Below are 18621 nucleotides of genomic sequence, written 5' to 3'. Positions count from 1 at the left end.
TACAGCTTTAATCTTCTCTTTAGTTTTGTGAATACCCTTGCCATTTATTACAAAACCTAAGTATTCCACTGAATCAACTTCTAAAATACATTTGTTCTTATTTACTCTAATATTATGTTCCTTCAACTTCTTCAGAACTGTTCGCAATCTCTCTCTATGTTCTCTTGTGTCTTTACCCGCAATTAAAATATCATCTATAAAAATGAATACTCCTTGCATTCCTGAAAAAATCTTATCCATAGTTTGTTGCCATATAGCTGGACTACTTGCAACTCCATAAGGTAATCTCTTTGGCCTAAACAAACCTAAGGATGTATTTACTGTACATAATTCTTGTGAAGTTTCATCCATGGGAAGCTGTTGAAATGCTTGTCTTAAATCTAATTTAGAAAAAACACTGCATCCTGACATAGTTGCAAACATGTCTTTCGGATTTGGTAAGGGATGTTGAGCTACTTGCAGTTGTGGATTTAACGTTACTTTGTAATCTCCACACAACCTAACCTGTCCACTTTCCTTCACAATAGGAACTAATGGTGTAGCCCAATCTGAATATGTGACCTTTTCCCAAGAACCTTCACTTTCTAATCTCTTGATTTCTGTTTCAACTGCACTTTTCAATGCATATGGTACTGGTCTCGGAGCAAAAAATCTAGGAGAACTGTCAGGTTTCAAAACTAAAATTGCCTTTGCGTTCTTTACTGTACCTATTTTATCTTCAAATACGTCTTGAAACTCTGATAGGATATCATTCATAGACATTTCATTTTTGTTTTCATCTTGTCTACCTGCAACCTTCAAAATACTAGGCCAATCTAACTTCAAATACTGTAGCCAATCTAAACCTAGCAAAGTTTGTCCATTACCTTTTACTACTGTTAATGGCATTCTAATTTCTGTTCTTTGTACTGTACTTCTACGTTCGAAACACCTATTACCTGAATATCAAAACCATTATAACTTTTCAAAACTCTATTTGTACCTTCTAATAACAAATTAGGAATGCCTTTAGCCATTTTCTCAGACATAATTGATACATCGGCTGCTGTGTCAACTTGCATCAAAATTGGTTTACCATTTATGATTACTTCTACCATGATATGTTTCTTTGCACCTTTATTGACTGAATTTATGTGAAACGCAAAATCAGTTTCTGAACTAACCTGATTATCATGAACATTTTCCTCATTATTCTCTTGACCCATAGTATCAACTGTAGCATTTATTTTCTTTGCGTACTGTTTAGGAAATCTACAAGCAGTTGCAAAATGACCTAGCTTTCTGCAATTCTGGCATGTCTGTCCAGTAGCAGGGCATTTCTTTGCTTCGTATGCAAGATGATCAGTTTTACCACACCTAAAACACTTGGGTTTTTCCTGTTGTTTCTGTGTATAACCCTGATTCTGATATTTATGAACATTAGTGTTAGGCACTTTTCTATGACTAGGCTTTGACATATTTCTTCTCTGATTCTCATTGGTTTTCCACTTAGAACCTACTGTATTAATTTTAGAATTTTCCATTCTATTGCTTGTAGAACTACCTATTATGTGACTTTGCCTATTTGATGTTTCTAAAGCTCTGCCTGTTATCAATACCTTTTCTAATGTTAAATCTTTATCTTGCAATAATTTCTTTCTTAGTTCTTCTGATGTGCAATGTGCAATTACTTGATCTATGATAACATTCTCTAACTCTAGAAATTCACATGAAACAGCTAAATTCTTTAGTCTAGTCACAAATGCATCTAAACTTTCATTTTCTTTCTGATAAGCTTGCGCTGAAAACTGGTATCTTTCAAAAAATTTATTGACTTGAGGAACAAAATATGTGGTAAGAGCCTTAATTGCAGCTTCACTTGTGTCATCTGTAGGCTGCAAAGTCTTAAACACTTCCCGAACTTCCCTACCTGCTGTATGAAGTAATAATGCCTTCTTTTGTGCATCCTTCATGTTCCCTAATGCTTCTAAATAAATCTTAAATTCCTCACACCACTGTTGCCATCGTGTTGCAACAGAATTAGGCTCAGCAGTGACGCTAAAAGCTTGAGGTGCTTCGATGTTGAAAGGCATTTTGTTTGCTTACCTTGTGGTAGGTTAAGTTGCAGTCACAAGTATACTTCCTACCTACCCAACTTAAAATTTCACCCTTTTTGTGTATTTGATGAAATTCCTATTCTGCTGCTGGTAAAATCTTCATTGGGCGATTTTACTCTTGATTTCCAATGCAAGAACGGAACTTCTCTTGTGCTGGCCGTCTTTGTACATATGCTCCAATGCTTCTCCCTGCTTGTCCGTCGTCCTCAAACGTCGGTCGCCAAAATATGATGTTTGTATGATTAGGTAGGAAGTTCTATTAACCATAATAATTACCTGGAACAGAGATGTATAATCATTAGTAATTATTTCTCAGCTGATCCCATCCTCGTCGCCAAAATATGATGTTTGTATGATTAGGTAGGAAGTTCTATTAACCATAATAATTACCTGGAACAGAGATGTATAATCATTAGTAATTATTTCTCAGCTGATCTCATCTTCGTCGCTGTATGCTTGATGGATAATAATACGTTGGTATTAATAAAATACGTCTTTAATGTATAAAAGACTACATTATGAACTTCACTTTGTGACAGCTGACTCTCAAGTGTATATGGAGCGTCTTACACAAATCTCACAAACCAAAACATTGCTAAACAAAAGAGCATCGCTCTGAAAAGACTTAAATCCTACTCCAGCATAAATCATAAAGAATCACATCTTATCTGAGGTAACCAACAAATGTTTGAATCCTAATACCAAAACAAATCATTACTCTTATGATCAAAGCATAACATGTCTTATTCATGCAATATGATGCAATGTTGCGCAATACCTGAAACACTTGAAATAACATAGTACATTGTTACAATAATACATAACAGTCTCCTCCCCCTTAACTTGACATTGTAAAAATATTCATAAATCTAATCTCTCAGGGGGCTTTCCTCTCTTAATCCTATTAGGAAGCACTTTAACCTCATCTTGTACTGGTACATGAATTGGTTCTGAATCTACATTGGATGTTGGACCATCTTGGTTAATACTTGACTCATTTGATCTAACTACTTCTTTAAGTTTCTCATCTCTAACATTCACATGCTCTACTGTCTTTCTGTTTAACGGCTGTAATTGATCAACATGACGTTTTACAACATTATCACCAACACGAACATCATAATGTAAATTTCCTATCTCTCTTACAATCTCTCCTGGTACCCACTTCTCTGGAGTGTTGTACGATCTTACCATGACATCAGACAAAGGTAAAAAATGTCTTACATTAGGAAGCTTTGCTATTTGTTTATACCCTTTATCTTCTAAATCACTTTGCAAACTTGGATACAACAAATCTAACTTACACCTTATCCTCCTTCCCATCAACAAATTTGAGGGTGCCACGCCTGTTGTGCTGTGCGGCGTTGTTCTATAAGACAATAAAAATTTTGACACATGCAAAAATATATTACTTGAATTTGCTCTTCTACACTTCATATTGTGCTTAAATGTTTGGACAAATCTTTCAGCCTCTCCATTAGTAGATGGATGATATGTAGCTGAAAATGTATGCTTAATACCATTGACATTACAAAATTCTTTAAACTCTTGTGAAGTAAATTGTGGACCATTATCTGTAACAATTCTTTCTGGAATACCATGCGTTGAAAAAATTTGCATTAACTCTTTTATTGTGGCGTAAGACGTTGTCGTCTTCATTGGGATAATTTCTGGCCACTTACTGTAAGCATCTACTACTATCAAAAACAAATAATTCAAAAAAGGACCTGCAAAATCTATATGCACTCTTTGCCATGGATACCTGGGCAACTCCCACGGGTGCATTCTAGCAAATTGAGGATTGTTTTGTTGCATAACACAATTCATACAATTCTTTATATAACATTCCACATCTTTATCTACACCTGGCCACCATACAAAAGTTCTCGCAATTGACTTTGATCTTACAATACCTTGGTGATCAGCATGTATTTCAGACAAAACCTTATTTCTCAGTGAATTAGGAATAACTACCCTGGAACCTCTCATCACTATTCCTTGTGTCACACTCAGTTCATACCATATATCCTTATACGGTTTACAATTTTCCTCCTTTCCACATAAGTCCCTACCTGTCATTAAACTCTCCAAAACCTTACTAAGTACTGGGTCTTGCTTGGTACTGTGTGCTACATCTTTTGCAGTTATTGGTACATTACATACTGAAATTAATAAAACACTGTCATCATACTCTTCTGGAGCTTTGTCTACGGGTAATCTGGATAAAGCATCTGCATTACCCATATTTGATGTTGGACGGTATTCTATATCATAGTGGTACGCTGCTAACGTAACTGCCCAACGTTGTAGTCTTGCAGCTACCAACGTAGGTAAACTTGCTTTTGGACCCAATATTGCTAATAAAGGTTTATGATCTGTAACAAGTGTGAACTTTTTCCTACCATAAAGATACATATGGAATTTTTTAACTCCATAAACTAATGCTAAACCTTCCTTTTCTATTTGAGAGTAATTCCTTTCTGCCTTGTTCAATACTCTAGAAGTGAATGCAATTGGTTTTTCTGTTCCATCTGGCATTACATGAGATAATACTGCACCTAGACCTATGTTTGATGCATCACAAACTAATTTAACTGGTAAATCCATTCGATAATGTACTAAGAATGTAGGTGATGTTATTTCCTGCTTGATTCTTTCAAAAGATTCCTGACACTCTTTTGTCCACTTCCATTCTACACCCTTATTCAACAGATTATACAATGGATGTGCAATTGTAGACAAATTCTGAATGAAATTCCCATAAAATGTTACTAAACCTAGAAATGATTGTAATTCCTTAACATTTTCTGGCACTTTTGTTGATTGTACAGCTTTAATCTTCTCTTTAGTTTTGTGAATACCCTTGCCATTTATTACAAAACCTAAGTATTCCACTGAATCAACTTCTAAAATACATTTGTTCTTATTTACTCTAATATTATGTTCCTTCAACTTCTTCAGAACTGTTCGCAATCTCTCTCTATGTTCTCTTGTGTCTTTACCCGCAATTAAAATATCATCTATAAAAATGAATACTCCTTGCATTCCTGAAAAAATCTTATCCATAGTTTGTTGCCATATAGCTGGACTACTTGCAACTCCATAAGGTAATCTCTTTGGCCTAAACAAACCTAAGGATGTATTTACTGTACATAATTCTTGTGAAGTTTCATCCATGGGAAGCTGTTGAAATGCTTGTCTTAAATCTAATTTAGAAAAAACACTGCATCCTGACATAGTTGCAAACATGTCTTTCGGATTTGGTAAGGGATGTTGAGCTACTTGCAGTTGTGGATTTAACGTTACTTTGTAATCTCCACACAACCTAACCTGTCCACTTTCCTTCACAATAGGAACTAATGGTGTAGCCCAATCTGAATATGTGACCTTTTCCCAAGAACCTTCACTTTCTAATCTCTTGATTTCTGTTTCAACTGCACTTTTCAATGCATATGGTACTGGTCTCGGAGCAAAAAATCTAGGAGAACTGTCAGGTTTCAAAACTAAAATTGCCTTTGCGTTCTTTACTGTACCTATTTTATCTTCAAATACGTCTTGAAACTCTGATAGGATATCATTCATAGACATTTCATTTTTGTTTTCATCTTGTCTACCTGCAACCTTCAAAATACTAGGCCAATCTAACTTCAAATACTGTAGCCAATCTAAACCTAGCAAAGTTTGTCCATTACCTTTTACTACTGTTAATGGCATTCTAATTTCTGTTCTTTGTACTGTACTTCTACGTTCGAAACACCTATTACCTGAATATCAAAACCATTATAACTTTTCAAAACTCTATTTGTACCTTCTAATAACAAATTAGGAATGCCTTTAGCCATTTTCTCAGACATAATTGATACATCGGCTGCTGTGTCAACTTGCATCAAAATTGGTTTACCATTTATGATTACTTCTACCATGATATGTTTCTTTGCACCTTTATTGACTGAATTTATGTGAAACGCAAAATCAGTTTCTGAACTAACCTGATTATCATGAACATTTTCCTCATTATTCTCTTGACCCATAGTATCAACTGTAGCATTTATTTTCTTTGCGTACTGTTTAGGAAATCTACAAGCAGTTGCAAAATGACCTAGCTTTCTGCAATTCTGGCATGTCTGTCCAGTAGCAGGGCATTTCTTTGCTTCGTATGCAAGATGATCAGTTTTACCACACCTAAAACACTTGGGTTTTTCCTGTTGTTTCTGTGTATAACCCTGATTCTGATATTTATGAACATTAGTGTTAGGCACTTTTCTATGACTAGGCTTTGACATATTTCTTCTCTGATTCTCATTGGTTTTCCACTTAGAACCTACTGTATTAATTTTAGAATTTTCCATTCTATTGCTTGTAGAACTACCTATTATGTGACTTTGCCTATTTGATGTTTCTAAAGCTCTGCCTGTTATCAATACCTTTTCTAATGTTAAATCTTTATCTTGCAATAATTTCTTTCTTAGCTCTTCTGATGTGCAATGTGCAATTACTTGATCTATGATAACATTCTCTAACTCTAGAAATTCACATGAAACAGCTAAATTCTTTAGTCTAGTCACAAATGCATCTAAACTTTCATTTTCTTTCTGATAAGCTTGCGCTGAAAACTGGTATCTTTCAAAAAATTTATTGACTTGAGGAACAAAATATGTGGTAAGAGCCTTAATTGCAGCTTCACTTGTGTCATCTGTAGGCTGCAAAGTCTTAAACACTTCCCGAACTTCCCTACCTGCTGTATGAAGTAATAATGCCTTCTTTTGTGCATCCTTCATGTTCCCTAATGCTTCTAAATAAATCTTAAATTCCTCACACCACTGTTGCCATCGTGTTGCAACAGAATTAGGCTCAGCAGTGACGCTAAAAGCTTGAGGTGCTTCGATGTTGAAAGGCATTTTGTTTGCTTACCTTGTGGTAGGTTAAGTTGCAGTCACAAGTATACTTCCTACCTACCCAACTTAAAATTTCACCCTTTTTGTGTATTTGATGAAATTCCTATTCTGCTGCTGGTAAAATCTTCATTGGGCGATTTTACTCTTGATTTCCAATGCAAGAACGGAACTTCTCTTGTGCTGGCCGTCTTTGTACATATGCTCCAATGCTTCTCCCTGCTTGTCCGTCGTCCTCAAACGTCGGTCGCCAAAATATGATGTTTGTATGATTAGGTAGGAAGTTCTATTAACCATAATAATTACCTGGAACAGAGATGTATAATCATTAGTAATTATTTCTCAGCTGATCCCATCCTCGTCGCCAAAATATGATGTTTGTATGATTAGGTAGGAAGTTCTATTAACCATAATAATTACCTGGAACAGAGATGTATAATCATTAGTAATTATTTCTCAGCTGATCTCATCTTCGTCGCTGTATGCTTGATGGATAATAATACGTTGGTATTAATAAAATACGTCTTTAATGTATAAAAGACTACATTATGAACTTCACTTTGTGACAGCTGACTCTCAAGTGTATATGGAGCGTCTTACACAAATCTCACAAACCAAAACATTGCTAAACAAAAGAGCATCGCTCTGAAAAGACTTAAATCCTACTCCAGCATAAATCATAAAGAATCACATCTTATCTGAGGTAACCAACAAATGTTTGAATCCTAATACCAAAACAAATCATTACTCTTATGATCAAAGCATAACATGTCTTATTCATGCAATATGATGCAATGTTGCGCAATACCTGAAACACTTGAAATAACATAGTACATTGTTACAATAATACATAACAATCATTAGCCATGGGTCCTAAGAAAGTTGCTGATGTTTAGGGAAAGAAGAGTATGATGCTTTGCATGGAGATGAAGATGGAAATAATAAAGAAATACGAGGCTGGCATGCGGTTAAGTGTGCTCGCGAAGGAATATGACTGAAATCCATCTACGATGGGAACGATCCTTAAGCAGAAGGAAGCTATCAAAGCAGCAACACTTCCTAAGGGCATAACTGTTTTCTCCAGCAAGTGGAGCCACCTCCATGATGAGATGGAGAGACTGCTGTTTGTCTGGATAAAGGACAAAGAAATGGCTGGAGACACTATCACTGAAGCGATAATCTGCCAAAAAGCCAGCGGTGGGTAGTTACACCCTGACAAAAAATTTATCGGCTGGTTTCAGCTTTGCCGAAATAATACTCCTCAGTAAAGAGCTCCAGGTTTTTATTGCTAGAAAAATACAAATTACCTCCAAATTTGTCATATTTCATAAGTTGAAATCTTATTGAAACCCCTTTTGGCTTGCCTTTTCTCCTTGGCTAACTTTATGTAATTTAACACGGGCAAACCTTTCCTCACATTCAAACACATGAATAAGCTTCCAAATAATGGTGTGACTATCGTTAACTTTGTGTTTCAGGGTTCAGTGCTGCTGAAGGCTATTAAACTGTAGTATAAACAAGTGTCCCTCGTCTGTACGTTGATGCCGAACATTCTATCTACATAGGATTTTGACTGCCTGTATCCACCGACATCATCAACTGGCAGGAAGGTAAGGGCAAAAAGAGTCATTTAAACAATCAAAGAAAGGAAGTGCTTAGTTAAATCCATTCTTTTTCAGAACTTTTTCAGGATGCCCCAGGTAGAACCCTGGTTTTAAGCCATGATGTTGACGTGGGGGGTGCTTCCCCTATAAGAGTCCTTACCGTCTGAACGCTGTAAAATTGAATTAGGTCAGTAAGGAGATCAACTACATGTTGAAGCACGACCTTATTCAGCCATTAGTGAATCCCCGGAGCTCTCCTATAGTACTGATGTGGAAGGCAGATGGCAAGTTCCGCATGTGTGTGGATTATCGAAAGGTTAATACCCACAACAAAGGTTATTCTTTTCCATTACCTCGTATTGATGACTGTCTGGATCGGATCGGATCTGCCAAGTTTATTACTAAATTGGATCTGTTGAAAGGGTACTGGCAGGTTCCATTGTCCGATTGTGCTCGTGAGATACCTGCATTTGTTACTCCTTTCGGACTTTACGAATGTAAGGTTATGCCCTTTGGCATGAAGAATGGTGCATGCACTTTTCAGAGATTAATAATGAATAGGGTCATTTGCAGTCTGGAAGGAACAAATATTTATATTGATGATTTCCCTACTTGGATGCCAGTTACTACCATGAGATCATGCTCTTCTATTGGTCGGCATCTACTGTACTGTATCCCATCGTGCATCTACGTATGGGCGTTCCTACGTCTTCACGTTTCGGCAACGGTATTGTACGCAATGACTTGGTGTTTGTGATTTCGCTTGCGTAACCATTTTACTGTAGTACCTACTGCTATCGTGTGTGTGATCCTACGATACATCATTAGCCATGGGTCCTAAGAAAGGTGCTGATGTTTAGGGAAAGAAGAGTATGATGCTTTGCATGGAGATGAAGATGGAAATAATAAAGAAATACGAGGCTGGCATGCGGTTAAGTGTGCTCGCGAAGGAATATGACTGAAATCCATCTACGATGGGAACGATCCTTAAGCAGAAGGAAGCTATCAAAGCAGCAACACTTTCTAAGGGCGTAACTGTTTTCTCCAGCAAGTGGAGCCACCTCCATGATGAGATGGAGAGACTGCTGTTTGTCTGGATAAAGGACAAAGAAATGGCTGGAGACACTATCACTGAAGCGATAATCTGCCAGAAAGCCAGCGGTGGGTAGTTACACCCTGACAAAAAATTTATCGGCTGGTTTCATCTTCGCCGAAATAATACTCCTCGGTAAAGAGCTCCAGGTTTTTATTGCTAGAAAAATACAAATTACCTCCAAATTTGTCATATTTCATAAGTTGAAATCTTATTGAAACCCCTTTTGGCTTGCCTTTTCTCCTTGGCTAACTTCATGTAATTTAACACGGGCAAACCTTTCCTCACATTCAAACACATCAATAAGCTTCCTAATAATGGTGTGACTAACGTTAACTTTGTGTTTCAGGGTGCAGTGCTGCTGAAGGCTATTAAACTGTAGTATAAACAAGTGTCCCTCGTCTGTACGTTGATGCTGAACATTCTATCTACATAGGATTTTGACTGCCTGTATCCGCCGACATCATCAACTGGCAGGAAGGTAAGGGCAAGAAAACAGCATATTTTTAGGCTAAAATTATCCTCTTCGTGATATGTACATTGTACGCATCTCCCCAGTATTTACTAGATCTTTTACCAGCCAAACTTAATAGTCCATTCTTCCATCTGACTAGTGTCTTTATTTACTGCTGTGACCCAGTTCCCTTTTCTCGACTAAGATAATTCTTTCTAGTTTTCCTTACCCACATCTTTTTCATCTTACTACCTCTCTCTCTCTCTATTCTCTTCCCTCTTTTGTCCAATAATCACTTCTGTCCCCTGTACCTTTATTTCTTTATTCTTGGGTACACCTTTATCATCCATGCTGCTGTTCCCATTTCCTTTAACCTTTGACATTTCTTTTTCTGTTACTTTACCTTGAAGTCTTGTAATGTGTATCCTAGCTATCTCGGTGAACTACCATGTTTTGCCATGACTCTTACCAGACACTCCTACTACCTCAGCAGGCCTATTCCATTCCTTTTGATTCTCTCTTGTAAACACCTCATCTCCAATTACTGCCTCCTCAAAGAGAACGTTACGTTTTAATTTGAAGCAATTCTTAGTTTGCTGCAAGACGCCTTTTTTAATGAAAGCCCCTCTAGCCTTGTGCACTGGATTCAAGTATCCCTTACTACCCCTTCTTCCGTACTTACCTCTCTACTAGCTGGATTTGAAGCCTTCCCCTACTAAATTTGGTAATGCAGGATTTCTACCAAAAGGTAGCTGCTTAGGTGAAAATCTTCCATTATTTACTAAAGTTTCTTGCATATACTACACATCTCAAAGCTATTGGCTAACTTGCATCCTCCTCTTTTCTCATTTTCCTTGGACTTCCTTTGAAGATTCCAACTGTTTTCTCGCACTATCCATTGCCCCATGGTGATTCTGCTTCTGTAGCCAACAATTTTATATAACACGTTTGTCATTGTTCTAATTTTTTTGATTTTGGAACAACTCCATTATCAGAAAGTATTTTACACGGTGCTCCAAAAAATGCGAACCACCCATCAATACAGGTTCTTATGATAGTTTCTGGCCCTTTGTCATTCATCCAGTATGCCTGACATCATCTGGTGGCCATATTAACAATAACTAAAAGCTTCCTTTCTTCATTCTCTCCTATATCTGAAGCCAACCTCATTAAATATTCTATTCCAAGAAAATCCAATGACAGGTTTCCCTGGATTCTTTTTATACTTGCTACATATTTTACAAGTTGCAATTAAATCTGTTATTAGCCTCCTAACTTGTTCCTTTTCTCCTCCACCCAAACCATCACTCCACTTGGCCTTTTAACCTCCATATCTTCTCTCCTTCCTTGTCCAAACTGAAGGAGTAACTTCATCATTGCCCCTTTAAATTTCTTTGTTACTTAGTCCCATCCCAAAAACATTAATTATCTCCTTTACTCTCTTCAGAATTGGTAGTCTTAAATGACTCGGTTCATCCTCTCTCATATTAATTCTTATTTCACCTAATGCTTCTATTTCTACAAGAGTTAAGTTCATATCTATCCTCATACCCATCCTACTCAGTTTTCTTCCGTATTAACCATGGTATGTCACCTTGCAAAATTTCTGTCTTCAAATAAAATTTCTTTGCTTTTAACAAAACTGGAATTTCCATTACACCTTTAGATTTATATGAGGATTCACCAAACTTGAGGACCTTGTTTGATTCCTCTTTGATGTCCTTCATTCTTTTCAACTCTCCTAGGCTTAAACCAACTACAACCCTAGCTAGTCATAATTCACCACACACAGTTGATTTACATCCTGTATCTAAAATAGCATCAACTTCTCCCCCAAGAGTTCATATCTGTTTCTTGAATTTCTCCTACATAAATTTTCTCCTCTACATTCTCTCTCTAACTTGTTTAAACCTATGATTATTTTCCACATTACTGGTCTTATTTTCATCGAACTTTTTTTTCATATAGCTTTACTTTATTCTGATGATTTTGAGGACAATATCTAGCCCAATGCCACTCTGAACTACTTATAGCACACAATGTTACTTTCCCTTCTTTATTTATTGGATTTCTTCCACCTCTCCCTGGTATCTACCTAGTTCTACCCCCTACTCTTGTATCCCTCTCTGTCTCTACCCATATTCTTTTCAGATCCCTACAAATCATCCTCTTCCTTGTTCCTGAATCCTTCAAATATTCTTTTCAAAATCTTTGACTCGGAATCATACAATAGCCTAGTTTCCCTTGCCCACATGCAGTCAACACCATCAGCTTTTGATTTAAGGTGAGATTTGCCTGCTCCAGGAGATGAAAAACCTTGAGCCTTTCCCTCAAATAAACTTTTCTTATAGCCTTAATGCATTCCAAAGCTGCAGTCTCATATCTATGAAACCTCTCGTCTTTTCACCAGATTCTCTCTCTCTATTTTAAAGTACTTCTTCATGTTCCCATAGTTATCCATTATGGCATCCTTTAGATATACTTCATCTAATTTCATTAATATTACCTTTGAACCATCTGTACCTTTTAGTTTTTCTCTCAATCTTTTGTCACTTCTAAAGCCTTTCCTTTCAAACTTAATATCTCTATTACTGGATATTTATCATCCCTACATACTACCAACCTATCATCTACCTGATCTTTCCAACTTTAGTATTCTGACTCTTTACCACAAAACCCAGGACATTCCTTCCTTCCAACTCCTCAGTGTCTCCCATAGTGCTAACCTAACTAAAGAATGCTGATAACCAACACAGAAAATGTCCTAACCTAGGTTCACTTTTAACCACACTGTGCTAGCACTGATAAATTTAATATTTCTACTATATTCACCTTCTTTATATTTCCTTTATCTGATGTCCGCTTGTCAACACGAAAAAAATTGTAACATAAAATACATACAAACCAATAGAGACAAGAGAATGCCCCAACACCAATATAGTTCAATCGCCATGAATTCAATCAGTGCACTAATCCTCTGACAATCAATCGCCTTCACTAACAACAACAACAATAATAACAACACGTGACCTGACATCACATAAACAATTTTTCTAAACTAATTATTGCTATAGAGCTTATTTACTAATAAAAAAAAATCTGTTTTTGCAATCTTCTCTACATATCCATATTTCAACCCTTTCTAGCAATACTGTACATATAGCTTTTCTTTATTCTGATAATTCTGAGGACAATCTCTAGCTCAATGCCATTCTGAACTACTTAAAGCACACAATGTTACTTTCCCTTCTCTATTTATTGGATTTCTTCCACCTCTCCCTGGTATCTACCTAGTTTTACCCCCTACTCTTGTATCCCTCTCTGTCTCTACCCATATTCTTTTCAGATCCCTACAAATCATCCTCTTCCTTGTTCCTGAATCCTTCAAATATTCTTTTCAAAATCTTTGACTCGGAATCATACAAAAGTTTCCCTTGCCCACATGCAGTCAACACCATCTGCTTTTGATTTTTGGTGAGATTTTCCTGCTCCAGAACATGAAAAACCTTGAGCCTTTCCCTCAAACTTTTCCTATAGCCTTAATGCATTCCAAAGCTGCAGTCTCATATCTATGAAACCTCTTGTCTTTTCACCAGATTCTCTCTCTATTTTAAAGTACTTCTTCATCTTCCCATAGTTATCCATTATGGCATCCTTTAGATATACTTCATCTAATTTCATTAATATTACCTTTGAACCATTTGTACCTTTTAGTTTTTCTCTCAATCTTTTGTCACTTCTAAAGCCTTTCCTTTCAGACTTAATCTAATCTCTACACCTGGATATTTATCATCCCTACATACTACCAACCTATCATCTACCTGATCTTCCCAACTTTAGTATCCTGACTCTTTACCACAAAACCCAGGACATTCCTTCCTTCCAACTCCTTAGTGTCTCCCATAGTGCTAACCTAACCAAAGAATGCTGATAACCAACACAGAAAATGTCCTAACCTAGGTTCACTTTTAACCACTCTCTGCTACCACTGATAAATTTAATATTTTTACTATATTTAGCTTCTTTAAACTTCCTTAATCTGATGTAAAATTGTCAACACGAAAAAAATTGTAACATTAAATGCATACAAACCAATAGAGACAAGAGACCGCCCTAACACCAATATAGTGCAATCACCATGAATTCAATCAGTGCACTAATCCTCTGACAATCAATCGCCCTCACTAACAACAACAACACGTAACGTGACGTCACATAAACAACTCTTTTTCTAAACTAATTATTGCTATAGAGCTTATTTACTAATAAAAAAAATCTGTTTCTGCAATCTTCTCTCCATATCCATATTTCAACCCTTTCTACTAATACTGTGCACATAGCTTTTCTTTTTTCTGATAATTCTGAGGACAATCTCTAGCTCAATACCATTCTGATCTACCTATAGCACACAGTTACTTTCCCTTCTCTATTTATTGGATATATTCCACCTTTCCTTCCTATCCATTTAGTTCATACCCCTACTGCTGTATCCTTCTCTCTCTCTCTCTACCTTTATTCTTATTTTCAGATCCCCACCAATCATCCTCTTCCTTGTTCCCAAATCCTTCAAATTCTTTTCAATATATTTGACACAGAATCATACAATAGTTTATCTTGCCCACATGCAGCCAACACAATCTGTTTTTGATTCTCGGTGAGATTTGCCTGCTTCAGAACATGAAAAACCTTGAGCCTTTCCCTCAAATAAACTTTTCCTATAGCCTTAATGCATTTCAAAGCTGCAGTCTCATATCTATGAAACCTCTCGTCTTTTCACCAGATTCTCTCTATTTTAGAGTACTTCTTTATCTTCCCTTAGTTATCCATTATGGCATCCTTTAGATATACTTCATCTAATTTCATTAATATTACCTTTGAACCATCTGTACCTTTTAGTGTTTTTCTCAATCTTTTGTCACTGCTAAAGCCTTTCCTTTCAAACTTAATATCTCTATTTCTGGATATTTATCATCCCTACATACCACCAACCTATCATCTACCTGATCTTCCCAACTTTTGTATTCTGACTTTACCACAAAACCTAAGACATTCCTTCCAACTCCATTCTTTCTCCTTAGTCTCCCATAGTGCTAACCTAACCAAAGAATGCTGATAACCAACACAGAAAATGTCCTAACGGGGGTTCACTTGTAGCCATGCTCTGCTACCACTGATAAATTTAATATTTTTACTATATTCACCTTCTTTAAACTTCCTTAATCTGATGTCAGATTGTCAACACGAAAAAAATTGTAACATTAAATGCATACAAACCAATAGAGACAAGAGAATGCCCCAACACCAATATAGTTCAATCACCATGAATTCAATCAGTGCACTAATCCACTGACAATCAATCGCCTGCACTAACAACAACAACAACACGTGACCTGACGTCACATAAACAACTCTTTTTCTATACTAATTACTGCTATAGTGCTTATTTACTTATAAAAAATCTTTTCTTGGAATCTTCTCTACATATCCATATTTCAACCCTTTCTACTAATACTGTACATATAGCTTTTCTTTATTTTGATAATTCTGAGGACAATCTCTAGCTCAATGCCATTCTGAACTGCATATAGCACACAGTTACTTTCCCTTCTCTATTTATAGGATTTATTCCAACTCTCCTTATCCATCTAGTTCTACCCCTACTCTTGTATCCCCCTCTGTCTCTACCCATATTCATATTTTCAGATCCCTACGAATCATCTTCCTTGTTCCCAAATCCTTCAAATTCTTTTCAATATATTTGAGACAGAATCATAAAATAGTTTATCTTGCCCACATGCAGCCAACATCATCTGCTTTTGATTTAAGGTGAGATTTTCCTGCTCCAGGAGATGAAAAACCTTTAGCCTCTCCCTCAAACAAACTTTTCCTATAGCCTTAATGCATTCCGAAGCTGCGGTCTCCCACCTATTTATGAAGTCTTGCATCTTTTCACCAGATTCTCTCTTTATTTTGAAGTACTCATTCATCTTCCCATAGTTATCCATTATGGCATCCTTTAGATATACTTCATCTAATTTCATTAATATTACCTTTGAACCATCTGTACCTTTTAGTTTTTCTCTCAATCTTTTGTCACTTCTAAAGCCTTTCCTTTCAGACTTAATCTAATCTCTACACCTGGATATTTATCATCCCTACTACCAACCTATCATCTACCTGATCTTCCCAACTTTTGTATTCTGACTTGACCACAAAACCCAGGACATTCCTTCCTTCCAACTCCTTAGTGTCTCCCATAGTGCTAACCTAACCAAAGAATGCTGATAACCAACACAGAAAATGTCCTAACCTAGGTTCACTTTTAACCACTCTCTGCTACCACTGATAAATTTAATATTTTTTCTATATTTAGCTTCTTTAAATTTCCTTAATCTGATGTCAAATTGCCAACACACAAACAAAAATAACATTAAATGCATACAAACCAATAGAGACAAGAGACCGCCCTAACACCAATATAGTTAAATCACCATGAATTCAATCAGTGCACTAATCCTCTGACAATCAATCGCCCTCACTGACAACACCACCACCACGTGACCTGACGTCACGTAAACAGTTCGTTTGTAAACTTAATTACAATATCGCTATAGTGCTTCTTTACTTATAAAAAATCTTTTTCTTGGAATCTTCTCTACATATCCATATTTCAACCCTTTCTACTAATACTGTACGTATAGCTTTTCTTTATTCTGATGATTGAGGACAATCTCTAGCTCAATGCCATTCTGAACTACCTATAGCACACAGTTACTTTCCCTTCTCTATTTATTGGATTTATTCCACCTCTCCTTATCCATCTAGTTCTACCCCTACTCTTGTATCCCCCTCTGTCTCTACCCATATTCTTATTTTCAGATCCCTACGAATCATCTTCCTTGTTCCTGAATCCTTCAAATTCTTTTCAATATATTTGACACAGAATCATACAATAGTTTATCTTGCCCTCATGCAGCCAACACCATCTGTTTTTGATTCTCAGTGAGATTTGCCTGCTCCAGAAGATGAAAAACCTTTAGCCGCTCCCTCAAACAAACTTTTCTTATAGCCTTAATGCATTCCGAAGCTGCGGTCTCATACCTATGAAACCTCTCGTCTTTTCACCAGATTCTCTCTTATTTTAAAGTACTTCTTCATCTTCCCATAGTTATCCATTATGGCATCCTTTAGATATACTTCCTCTAATTTCATTCATATTACCTTTGAACCATCTGTACCTTTTAGTTTTTCTCTCAATCTTTAGTCACTTCTAAAGCCTTTCCTTTCAGACTTAATCTAATCTCTACACCTGGATATTTATCATCCCTACATACTACCAACCTATCATCTGCCTGATCTTTCCAACTTTTGTTTTCTGACTCTTTACCACAAAACCCAGGACATTCCTTCCTTCCAACTCCTTAGTGTCTCCCATAGTGCTAACCTAACCAAAGAATGCTGATAACCAACACAGAAAATGTCCTAACCTAGGTTCACTTTTAACCGCTCAATGCTACCACTGATAAATTTAATATTTTTACTATATTTAGCTTCTTTATATTTCCTTTATCTGATGTCAGCTTGTCAACACAAAAATAATTGTAACATTAAATGCATACAAACCAATAGAGACAAGAGACCGCCCCAACACCAATATAGTTAAATCACCATGAATTCAATCGGTGCACTGATCCTCTGACAATCAATCGCCCGCACTAACAACTACAATAATACGTGACCTGACGTCACATAAACAACTTTTTCTAAACTAATTACTGCTATAGTGCTTATTTACTTATAGAAAAATTTGTTTTTCTTGGAATCTTCTCTACATATACATATTTCAACCCTTTCTAGCAATATTGTACATATAGCTTTTCTTTATTCTGATAATTCTGAGGACAATCTCTAGCTCAATGCCATTCTGAACTACTTATAGCACACAGTTACTTTCCCTTCTCTATTTATTGGATTTATTCCACCTCTCCTTCCTATCCATTTAGTTTACCCTTACTGCTGTATCTCTCTCTCTCTCTCTCTCTCTCTCTCTCTCTCTCTCTCTCTCTCTCTCTCTCTCTCTCTCTCTCTCTACCTTTATTCTTATTTTCAGATCCCCACCAATCATCCTCTTCCTTGTTCTCAAATCCTTCAAATTCTTTTCAATATATTTGACACAGAATCATAAAATAGTTTATCTTGCCCACATGCAGCCAACACCATCTGCTTTTGATTTTCGGTGAGATTTTCCTGCTCCAGAACATGAAAAACCTTGAGCCTTTCCCTCAAATAAACTTTTCCTATAGCCTTAATGCATTTCAAAGCTGCAGTCTCATATCTATGAAACCTCTTGTCTTTCACCAGATTCTCTCTCTATTTTAAAGTAATTCATCTTCCCATAGTTATCCATTATGGCATCCTTTAGATATACTTCATCTAATTTCATTAATATCACCTTTGAACCATCTGTACCTTTTGGTTTTTC

The 18621-nt window shown here is 36.4% G+C and overlaps 1 long non-coding RNA gene across 1 annotated transcript in view; it reads left to right on the top strand.

The window, feature by feature from the left end:
* Positions 1-8434: 8434 nt before the first annotated feature.
* The window catches only part of LOC137652541 (uncharacterized), a 282636-nt gene continuing 272449 nt past the window's right edge, over positions 8435-18621 (top strand). Inside the window, exons 1-2 of the long non-coding RNA XR_011046359.1 lie at positions 8435-8598; positions 10035-10166. This is a non-coding gene — a long non-coding RNA (uncharacterized lncRNA). The remainder of the gene's footprint in view (positions 8599-10034; positions 10167-18621) is intronic.

The sequence above is a fragment of the Palaemon carinicauda genome, chromosome 13, assembly GCF_036898095.1.
Source record: "Palaemon carinicauda isolate YSFRI2023 chromosome 13, ASM3689809v2, whole genome shotgun sequence".
Taxonomy (NCBI): domain Eukaryota; kingdom Metazoa; phylum Arthropoda; class Malacostraca; order Decapoda; family Palaemonidae; genus Palaemon; species Palaemon carinicauda.
This window is presented reverse-complemented; position numbering and strand designations above follow the sequence as displayed.